Raw genomic sequence first — 11,245 nt, 5'->3', positions numbered from 1 at the left:
AGCCAGTCTCAAAAGGGACTTGGTTTTACTTATGTCTAGATTCTCAGTGTCTGGTATAAAATCTACAATGAAGTGCAAAATCGATGAATGTTAATGAATGGATGAATAGGTATAGACTCCCAAAACACTTGAGAGAAGGGTGTATGCCACATGCCTCATTCACCTATTATATTAATCACAATGCATAGTATTTATTAAGGATCTTGTGCTCTGGGAGAGAAATGGGAAGCATTGCTCTCATGGTATTTTATGTGGGCTTCTCATCTCCTCGCTGCTTCTCAAGAGCAGAACCTTTTCCTTTGCCTCATCTACAGCATTAACCTGAATGCAAGGATAAGAATAATTGAATGCTTTGACACAAAAAAAGAACCACTGCAGTTAAAGCCTTTTTTTTTTTCTGATTAAACCTGTATTTACCTTTTCTTTGGGGGCATCTGTGGCTCTTTGCTTATAGAAAATTCTAATATAATAGGATGTTAGATTTATATCTCAGAACTTTGGCTAAAACTCCAATGATGAAAACAATAGACACAAAATGCACCCACATTCTGCAGAGTGAAACCAAATCTGTCTCCCTCGGAGTGACTATTTCTAAAGGAATTGTGAACATCTCTGTGTGGTGGTTCTCTTACCCTAGAGCCTTTGCTAACTTTTATTAAGCATACAGTTTAATCTCATTTGTGTTTTGGGGAAATAAGAGAGAGGTATATGTCCTATTTTGGGCAAATAGCTTGGGGCAAGGAGAAGCCAATTTCAAGATGGCAGAGCAAGTTGGTGTAAGTCACATTTGCCCACCAGGACATGTTGCTAGAACATGGAAATGTGCTCTGGGAAATCCTAGAAATTATTAGGTGAGGAGGACCCTGTAGAAAAGCAGCAAAGGGATAGGGACTTCAGCTCTTGTTGTCCGAATATTAAAGGGAATTTTTTCAGGAAAACCACCAAGGTCTCAGAAACCTTGGTTACATATAACTTCTATCAACACATAATGAATGAATCCAAGGAGAATGTGGTCTTCGACTGGCAGAGGGGTTGAGAATGTGGTTCAAATCTTCCTGGGAAAAGGAGGAGAGATGTCTTGAGGGTAGACCCGACTAGCTCCAAAATCATCTTGAATTTTTACCAAAAAGTGAAATCCATCCCTGTGTTCTTAGAAGAAGTAGTAGAGAAGTGGTATTAAAAAAAATACACAAAAAACACATTCCAATTTTACACAAATATGAGAGAACAGATAAGTTTTATTTAGTAACAACATGCAAATAATTTAACTGGGTGGGGGCAGCAGTGTGCAGATGACCTGACAAGCAGTTAATAATCAAGATGTGGTGTTATGGAGGTGGGGTGTCAGCAGTTAGTTTGACAGGAAAAGGAGAGAACTGGTTATTCAGTGATTTGGTGACTTTGAGGTTGGTCAGAGTTTCTACAGATACATCTGAATATACCGAACATTGCTAACCTATTTGTTGAATCTCTGTCTTTCTCACTTTCTGGCATTTCACCTGGTTGAGTTCTGATAGAGATCTATTCTCCAGACAACTCTTTTTTAGTACTTCAATGAGTAGATGAGACGATAAGGAACAATTTGAATCCTTCTGTAAAAAGGGAATTAAACAAATTTACATACATCTGGAAAGAATTCCATGAGTGTCTCCATCTATAAGATTAACTAATGCAAAGAACTGATCTTTCTAACAAACTGTATGGGTAAGATGATCACTGTGCTCCTAAAGGCAAAAATAAGTGAGAACAAGCCCCAGGGGGTGATTATCTGCCAATCTGGAAAGATTCTAGAGAAGAAATAGAGAGAGTTCAGGGCCATTTTCCTTGGTCTCCTGCATTCCTTTTCTCTGTGTCTCTGAGAAAGAATTCACAAGGTAGGGAGCATCAATACTCTCTGTTTTGGAGTTTCACAAATTGAGAATTTGTCCCTCTCCATTAAATCTATGCAACATCTACCAGCTGCCAACAGTGAACTTTTCTGCACTCCTTAGTCCTGAGCAACAGAAACCAATGTGCTCTGACTTTGTTCAATGAGTTATATGGGGCAGGGCCACCCAGAAAATATGCAGGAACTATAAGCAGAGTTTCATTAAGTTTAATCTTCGTTAAACAGACGTGAGAAAACAAAGGAAGCAATCTCCAATGCTCTGAAGATTAATTCAATTATCCTAGTCTGACTCATAACTTCATCTCGGGCATTTTGCTGCCGTGAAGCACAGAGAGCCTCCTTTTCTGCTAATTCCCTCTCCATTTGTGCCTTTCTCTTCTGCTGCTCCAGTTTATCCTCCAGCTTTCTGATTTTCTCTTCATACTCCTCTCTTATCAGTGCTACCTCTCTCTCTAACTCTGCTCTGTAATGTTCTTGCACCGCTTGGGTTTGTTTCTGAATCTCCTCCTCTGCCCTTTGGTACATCTTATTAGTGTAGCATCCTCCTTTGTTGTCCATCACCATGTGATGGACCAGGGCCAGCAGCTGTGCCCTCTGGGCCTCCTGCTCAGCTCCTGTCGCCTTATTGTTGAACACACAGTAACAATCACCAAATTCGCCCATCAGCTCTTGAATGCCTTTGGGAGCTTCTTCTAGATAATTAGGGAAGTCAGTGCCATCCAAGTCATCTTTCTAGGTGAATAAGAGAATCATGTATCTCCTAGCTCTGTGCCCAAACATTTTCAGGATCTTCTCAGTGGCTTGCGCTCTTCCGGCATGTACCAGCCCAGTGGGACCACTAGGAGCAGAGCGTGAGGCCCTGGGGAGGTGAGGAGGATGCAGCGAGCTATCTCCTTGCATGTGTCAGCATCCCGTACCTCAGTGTCGAAAATGCCAGGTGTATCCACGATGACAATTTCTCTCCCGTGCCACGTGCTGCTCCCTTTCTTGCATGACTTGGTGATGGATATTGCTGCAATGCTGGAACGAAACACTTTCTTTCCGAGGATGCTGTTCCCTGTTGCACTTTTTCCTGCTCCAGTCTTACCCACTAAGACAAGTCTCAGTTGTGAGTCTCTGAGGTCTTGGTTTCCAAGCCCTGGGACATCAGGGAACAAAAGCCACAGTGTTAGGTTCCACCTCTGACTGTTTCTCCTGCAGGGCCGCTGCCCACCGGTGCCCTCCGCTATTGCCCACTAGGGTGCTCTCCCTTGAGTTACCTCTGCACTCACGAGGAGTCTATAGAAAGTCCTCTGGGCCTTATGTTCCTCTTGCAGTACTTAGGGAATGCCCAAGTACTTTTCAGGATTCCCTTGAGGTTCTTACTCTGACCTTTTGTAGCTAAGTAGCCCAGAGAGGGGGAAACAGAATGGTTCAAGAAGAGAACTCTGAGCTACTGCAGGTAGCTGTTCCTCATAAGATAATGCAGGAAGCAACACAAAATGTGACTTTGGGACATCACAGAGGGAGATTGTTTCCCCCCAAAATATATCCAATCTTGGAATTTTCCTCTTCCCATTAAGAAGCCAGGTAGGTGGCTATCCAGCTCATCTCACCCTTGCAGGGTAGAAAAGGGCTACCCATGCAGGAATACAAAGTGTCCCTTTATGGTTCACATACACAACCATCCTTTTAGGGATTATGACCCACAGGAGAATAAAATACCCAACATTTAAAGTTAACGACTTTAGTTTTAGCAAATCAAGAAATGGCAATACTAGACATATTGACGGAAATGTAGTGAAGTTTTTATATTTTAAATTAATATCTTGAAGAATTATAGCCAGAAAATATTGACAGTTCTCTGGAGTTACTAGAAAATCCTTTGATACATAATAAGTGAAAGAAAAAAAGCTTCTACAGATTAGCATCAGTAGAGCTATACTTTTCTTACTTTCATTGGTTAAGCATATTCCACTTTCTAGGAAAGTTGAAATTTAATTTCAGAGCAGCATAGCATATCAACTGAAACTATGTTTTCTAAATATCTGTGCCTTAAGTTAAATACCAAATAATCTATATGGCTTCTTTTATATATGTATTCAGTAATTCTCCACGTAATTCTTTAGTGTGTCTATAAAGTTGAAGTCTTCAGGATTCGTTAAGTGTAGACTAGGAGTAGATGGAAGGCAACTGACGACCACATTTGAGAGCCTGTCTCTCCAAGAAGGCAGACCCTGCCAGCACAGCCCTTGAATAAGACTGGTTCCTGCATCAGGAATCCTGTATTATAATCATCTACTTCATCTTTGAGATAATGCACACATCATCGTACTTACAACATTACAGACAATATCATTAACTCCATTTTATTTTTCAGAGATATCGTCACCATTCACTCAGTCCCTCAGACCCCAAATCTAGGAATTGCTCTTGATTCCTCTCTTTCCTTTATTTTCCATTTCCAACCCATCAGCAAGTTCTCTGGGATCCATCCGTCTTCTCTCCATCTTGAAGACCACCATTCTAGCCCAAGCTACCATCACCACCCATGCCTCAGTGATTTCCTGACTGGTCTCTCTACTTCCATTTTTCCTGCTCAATCTATTCTGTAATTGGAATAACCTTTTAAAAATATCAATCAAACAGAAGAGAGATGTTGTAAAAGCCCCCACTCTAGCTTCCACAATGTCTGTAGTTAATACCCATCTCCTACACTTTATGCTAAGTTTCCCAAAAGTGGAGTTCCCCACATTTGATAACCAGAATCCTGGAATGAGAGAAATAAATTTCCAGAAGCTGAGAATATTGGATACAGGCTGGCTAAGGTTATGCAAGGAAAAATGTGGTTGGGAGTTCAGATTGTTATTTAGTTGTCATCACCGTGGAAGACTGCAACCTAAGGCTGTCCTGAGGGCACTGGTTGGCTGTAGAGAGAGGGGTAGGAAAATCATGAGAGACGAAAGAAAAAGGCACCAAAGGCCAGTTCCAACACCACAACCGTTTACCAACATTGATAGCATATGGATGACGATCTATGTGAGAGATCGTACATACAGCCATGAATTATTCCCATCTCTGGACACATGCAGCTGGGATGTGGATTTGTAGCTCCTCCCATCAAGATGCTGAGTCTATTTCTCCAACCCTTGGATCTTGGTGGGCCATGTGACTTGTTTTGGAGCATAGAATAGTAAAAACACGATGCAAGCAGAGACTCCAAAAGTGCGGATGCATTGTGGCTTGCCTTCTCTTTCTGTTCTTCTGAACCCTGCAACTGCCCTGTGAAGAGGCCTGGACTATCCTCCTTGAGGATGAGGGGCACAAGGCCCAGTTATCCCTGTCACTGTGGCCTGCCCAAGAGCCTGCTAACTACCAGACATTTCCATGAGGCTATCCAGGATTATCCACTTGCATCCTGAACCACTAGCTTACCACAGATGCATGAGCAAGTCTGGCTGAGATTAGCAAAGTTGACCCAGACTCAAGATCTGCCCAGCTAACCCACAAAATCAAGAGTCAGCTGAATGGTTTTAGGTGGCTAAATGGTGGGGTGGTTTGCTAAACCAGCAAAAGCTCAACTGCTGTGGTCGATTTCCATGGATGAGGGAGTAGAGGGAGGTTGTGTGACAGAATCAGATGTGCTGGTCTCTTGAATTTATTGGTTATAGTGAGGCCACCAGGAGCAGGGAAATTAGGGACCTGAATGAGGAATCAATTACTCCCACGTTCCTCCTTCCCAGTCATCTCCCAGGCTGAAAAGAGGAGGAGAAAAACATCCAGCGAGGCTACACCTGCTGTTCTGGTGTGTCCACGCTATAGGAAGTAGGACATAAGAACCCTCACCAAGCCTGGGATCAATCAGGGTAGTTTCACCTCTCTTCTTCTTAGGTGTTATGCTACATCATGAGGAGAAAGTGGAGAGGGTCAAGAGAAATGAAAGCGCAGGGTGAATGAAGCAAAGATGAGAAATGAGGTTGGAAATAGTTTGCTCTTGCTCAGATGGGGACTGGCTGACAGGTCAGGAAAAAACTGCCTGGCCAGGGTAGCCCAGAATACCCTCTCACCATGGGTGGTCCTGGGTTCATCAGGGTTGGAACTTGTGCTGCAGTATGGGGCCGCCATTGTACTTTGAATTCTTGTAGATAAAAGACATAACTAAGTCATTTTAGGGGAATGGAGAGTGACTGGAAACCTCAACCTCCTGGAGCCAACAGTTTCTATTTTTCCATTAACTTGCTACTAGATTTCTCTGCCCCTACTTTCCAACACTTCTCCCCAACTCTCCATTTTCAGGTTGTTCCTTTGTCTTTACACAAACATAAATGCTTCACATGCTTCCTCAGCACAGGTTCTGTGCACCCTTCCGCCTCTCTATTCAGTGAATTATTGGTTTGCACACCATTTAAATGTGGTCTGTAGCCTAGACCCTCCACAGAGTTGTGAACTTTTATTTCCCACTCAACTTCTCTAGTTGGCAATTCCACAGGCATCTCAAACAGAACTCAGTCGAAAAGGAACCCTTGACCTCTACCCCCAACCTGCTCAACCTCCATCATTCCCCGTTTCAGTAAATGGCATCACCGCTCAGCCAGTGGCTCAGGTGGAATCTTGGGGTCATCTACAACTCTTCCTCACTGATCATCAGTCCATCACTAACTTCTATTGCTCCTACTTCCAAAAGCACAAAATTATCCTTTTCTCCTCATCTTCATGTTAATCCAACCCACTCTCATTTGTTTGCAATGTAACAGGCTCCTAACTGATCATCTCAGATGCCTTTTTAAAACTTAAATTTGATTATTTTCTTGTTTAAATTCTTTAATAGCTTTCTATTGCTTTTTGTAAAAAAAATTGTTGAAAATCCTTGGATGGTCCATAAGGCCCTGCATGATCAATAACTCTCTCTCTCAAAAGGCTTTAACCATACTGGCCTCCTCAATGTTCCCAGAACCTCTGAGCTCCTTACAACTTCCAGACCCTTGCGGAACAGTTCCCTCTCCCTGGAGAAAATCATCTCCAATCCATTGCCCAGCTCATTCCTGCTCAGCCCTCAGCCCTTAGCTCTCTCTCTGTCACTTCTCCGGAGAGAACCACTCCAACTTCTCCACAGAGCTCACCCGCTCACCCAGCTCTATTACTGAAAGCTTCAAGTTTATTTATAAATTCTACAAATGGTGAAAAGAATCATTTATTTGCACAAATATCCTCTGAGCAGTGACTCCCGAAAGAGGTATTCATTTGTGGGGCTCAGCCTTGAAAAGAGATTAGAGCCTAAAGTCAGCAAAGATGGGAAACAGGAACTAATGAGAAATACATTCTGAGAGCAAGTCAGCCAGGAGGTTTCAGATATAGACCCGGGGAGAGGTCCCCTCTCCGCCAAATCACTCATTTTCCTCCCTCCCTGCCCCCACCCACAAACACCCCTGTTCCCTTACCTGGAAAATCTGAGTCCTGCTCACTCCTCTCACTTTGAAGGCAATGCTAAGCCAGGATATTGAGAGAGGAGGAGAGAGGAAGTGAGGGGAGGAGCCGTTCAAACTTGCTCATGCAAGAGACCTGCCCACCTTCTCATCTAGCAGCACTAATAGAACTGTCTGCAATGACGGAGGTGTTTTGTGCGGTCCAATATGATAACCTTTGGCCACACGGGCTGTTGAGCACATGAAATGTAATGAGTGTGATTGCAGAATTGGATTTTTAATTTTATTTCATTTTCACTAGTTGAAAGTTAAAGTTAAATAGCCACACCTGCCTAGTGGCTACCATAATAGACCATGCAAAAATTCTACAGGGAGGAAAGAAATATGGGTCATGCTGTGAAATTCTGGAAGAAACTGCTGGGTCAAAACCGAGAGTTGCCAGTGATTCTGAAAGACCTATGGATCCCTGGACCCACTTTTCAGCACAATAGGCCTCCCAGCCCAACATTTACCCCCAGTGCTTCGGGCTTGTATCAGTGTAGGCAGCTACCACCTGCTCTCCTTTCTCCCAATGATGTGGGAGAGAGAACAAGAACCGTTATTTCCAGGGTGTCTCTTCTGAATCATCTGCTAGAAGAAAGAGCAAATGATTTTCATTTGACTACTTAGGAAGGGCCCAAAGTCACCCTGTGAGATAGTACTAGAACCATTTTGAATAATTTAAGCCTTGACATCTGACATTATCTGTCAGGAAAATGGAAACTGTGAGGATTGTAATGAGGGTCCCAGTTCTCCAGAGATGTGGCTCCCATCTAAAAGGGGTCCCAATTCACCATTATAGCCCAAAACTGAGACAATTTAGAGTTGCACAGGACTTCAGTAATTATACAAGCTGCTAACAATTCTAAAGAGAGATAAAAGAAATGACATAAATTTCTCTGAAGATAGAGTGTGGTTGGCTTTGTATATATAAGCACAGGATAACTACTCTAGGCAGTGGCATAAATCATGCACCAGCAGTAAGGATAAATGACGTTCCAGAACAATATAATCTAAATAACAAGGACATCTCAGTCCCTAGGTGAGACAGACAAGAAAAGTGAGTCAGAAGAATAGACAGAGTGTGAACACGTTGCTGTTCTTCTGAAGTGAGTGACTTAAAGAGAGAAAGGGGAGGATTATACTTTGTTTCTATAGCTTAACCCTAGCTAGAAGATTTGTGTCATTCTCTATTTAATTGTGGGAGTGGGAGCAGAGACTGATGTAAAATATAGTCGTTATTTAAAGTACTATTAAACCCCGGACCATTATTTAGGTATTCTTTATTTGGGTTACAGGGATCACTTCTCATAGGAAGGTTCTCTGTTATGGTTTACATTTGGAATGACACCCAGGTTGGGCTAAATGCTTTCAAAATAAAGCAATGTGTTGAGAGAAATTTCTAGCTTTAAAGGCTTATGTTATAAATGAAAAACAATCTAAAAATAATTTTCTGAGATATTACATTTAAAAATTGGAAAACGAACAGAAAATTGGACCTAAAGTAAAGAGAATGAAGGAAATAATACTGGGATGAAATCATTGAAATAGAACAGTAAAACAATAAAGAAAGCAAATGAAAACAAAAGCTTATTCTTTGAAAATAACCAGGAAAATTGACAAGCCTCTACCAACATGAAGAAAAAGAGTAAAAATACACAAGTTACCAACATCAGGAATGGAAGATGGAACATCACTACAAATCTTGCCAACATCAAAGGGAAATCATGGACTGTAATGAAAAACTTTATGCCAATACATTTGACTATATAGATGAAATAGACAAGTTCCTTGACAATCACGAGTTAGCAAAACTGACCCAAGAAGAAATTGAAAATTTGAAAAGCCCTATATCACATTAAAAATTAAAATTGTAATTTAGAACTTTCTCGTAAAACTTCAGGGCAAAATTAATTCATTGGTAAATTTCATTAAATATTTAAGGAAAAAATTATATTATATCAATCTAACACAAACTCAGAAACTAGAAGAGAAGGGAACACATCCCAATTCATTTTACGGGGCCAAAAATGCCATGAAACCAAAACCAGATGCAGACATCACCAGAAAAGGAACAACGGACCAATATCCCTCATCAAAATAGACACAAAGATCCTTTAAAGAATATTAGCAAATGAAATCCAACAATATGCATACAAATACTATATCATGACTGAGTGGGGTCAATCCTAGGTGTGCAAAGTTTGTTTAACATTTGATAATCAACATAATTCACCATCAACAGATGAAAGAAAACATATACAAATGGTCCCTGACTTACGATGTTTCGACTCACAATTTTTCAACTTTACAATGGTACGAAAGCAATACACATTCAGCAGAAACTGTACTTAGAATCTTGAATTTTGACATTTTCTTGGGCTAGTGAAATGCGGTACGATCTTCTCTTGTGATGCTGGGCAGTGGCCGCTGCTCCAGCTCCCAGTTAGTCACGTGAAGATGCGGGTAAACAGGCAATACACTCACAACCATGCTGGACCCACACAACCATTCTGTTTTTCACTTTCAGTACAGTATTCAATAAATTACATGAAGAATTTAACACTTTATTATAAAATAGGCTTTCTGTTAGATAATTTTGTCCAACTGCAGGCTAATGTAAGAGTTATGAGCACGTTTAAGGTAGGCTAGGCTAGACTATGATGTTCAGTAGGTTAAGTGTACTAAATGCGTTTTTAACTTAGGATATTTTCAACTTACCATGAGTATATTGGGATGTAACCCCATTGTAAGTCAAGGAGCATCTATAATCATTTTAATCATTCCAGAAAAAGCATTTGATAAAATACAGCATCCATTCATGATTAAACTTCTCACCAAGCTAGGACTAGAAAGGAACTTATTCAATCTGATTAAAGACACCTAGGAAAAAACTATTTCTAACATCATACTTAACAGTGACAGGCTAAGTGTTTTAGATCTGACATTAGGCATCAGGCAAGGATGTCTCTTCAATATTGTCTTGGAGACCCTAGCCATTGCAATAGGACAAGACAAAGAAATAAAAGGCATAAAGATTAGACAGGAAGATGTAAAACTGTCTTTATTTGCAGATGACATGATCATGTATGTAGAAAATATTAAGGACGCAATGAAAAAGCTGGTAGAACTAAGAAGTGAATTTACACAGCTCCGGGATCCAAGGTCAGTACATAACATTCAACTGTATGTTTATTCACTAGCAATGAACGATGGGAAAATTACATTTTAAAAATAATACAATTTGAAATAGAACGAAACATTTAAGAATAAATTTAATGAAAGACGTGCATGACCGATACACGGAAAATTGCAAAAGGAAATCAAGACCTGATTAAAATGCAATGTTTGTGGATTGGAACACTCAGTAATGTTAAGGTGGCAATCCTCCCCTAATTGACCTATGAGTTCCGTAGAATCCCAATCAAAATCCTAACAGAATATTTTAAAAGAAATTGCTAAGCTGATTTTAAAATTTTCATGGAAAGGCAGAAGACATGGAATAGGCAAAACAATTTCAAAAAGAAGGAGTGGAATATGGAGGACATACAACACCTAATATCAAGATTCACTATAGAGCTGTGATAATCTAGACAATGTTAGATTGGTGAAGGGATAACAGAGATCCATGGAAAAGAACAGAGGGTCCAGAAACACACCCCTATGTAAACCATCAATTGATTTTCAACAAAGGTGCCAAAGTAACAGAAAGAAAAGACAGTGCTTTCAACAAATTGTATTGAAATTGCTGGATATCTGTATGGAAAATAATAAACCCGAATCCTTATCTCACATCACACACAAAAATTAAATCAAAATGGACTTAAACCTAAATGTAAGAGCTAACATTATTCTACTTCCAGAAAAAAGTATAAAGAAAATCTTGGTGATATTGGGTTAAACAGATTCCTTAAAT

General features: G+C 40.6%; 1 pseudogene; it reads right to left on the bottom strand.

Annotated features, from left to right (window-relative positions):
- Positions 1-1,220: 1,220 nt before the first annotated feature.
- The window catches only part of LOC131398916 (GTPase IMAP family member 4-like), a 30,451-nt pseudogene continuing 20,426 nt past the window's right edge, over positions 1,221-11,245 (bottom strand).

Source organism: Diceros bicornis, chromosome 3 (genome assembly GCF_020826845.1).
Source record: "Diceros bicornis minor isolate mBicDic1 chromosome 3, mDicBic1.mat.cur, whole genome shotgun sequence".
NCBI classification, from domain to species: Eukaryota; Metazoa; Chordata; class Mammalia; order Perissodactyla; family Rhinocerotidae; genus Diceros; species Diceros bicornis.
The sequence above is the reverse complement of the archived record's forward strand: the minus strand, read 5'-3'. Positions and strand labels throughout refer to the sequence as shown.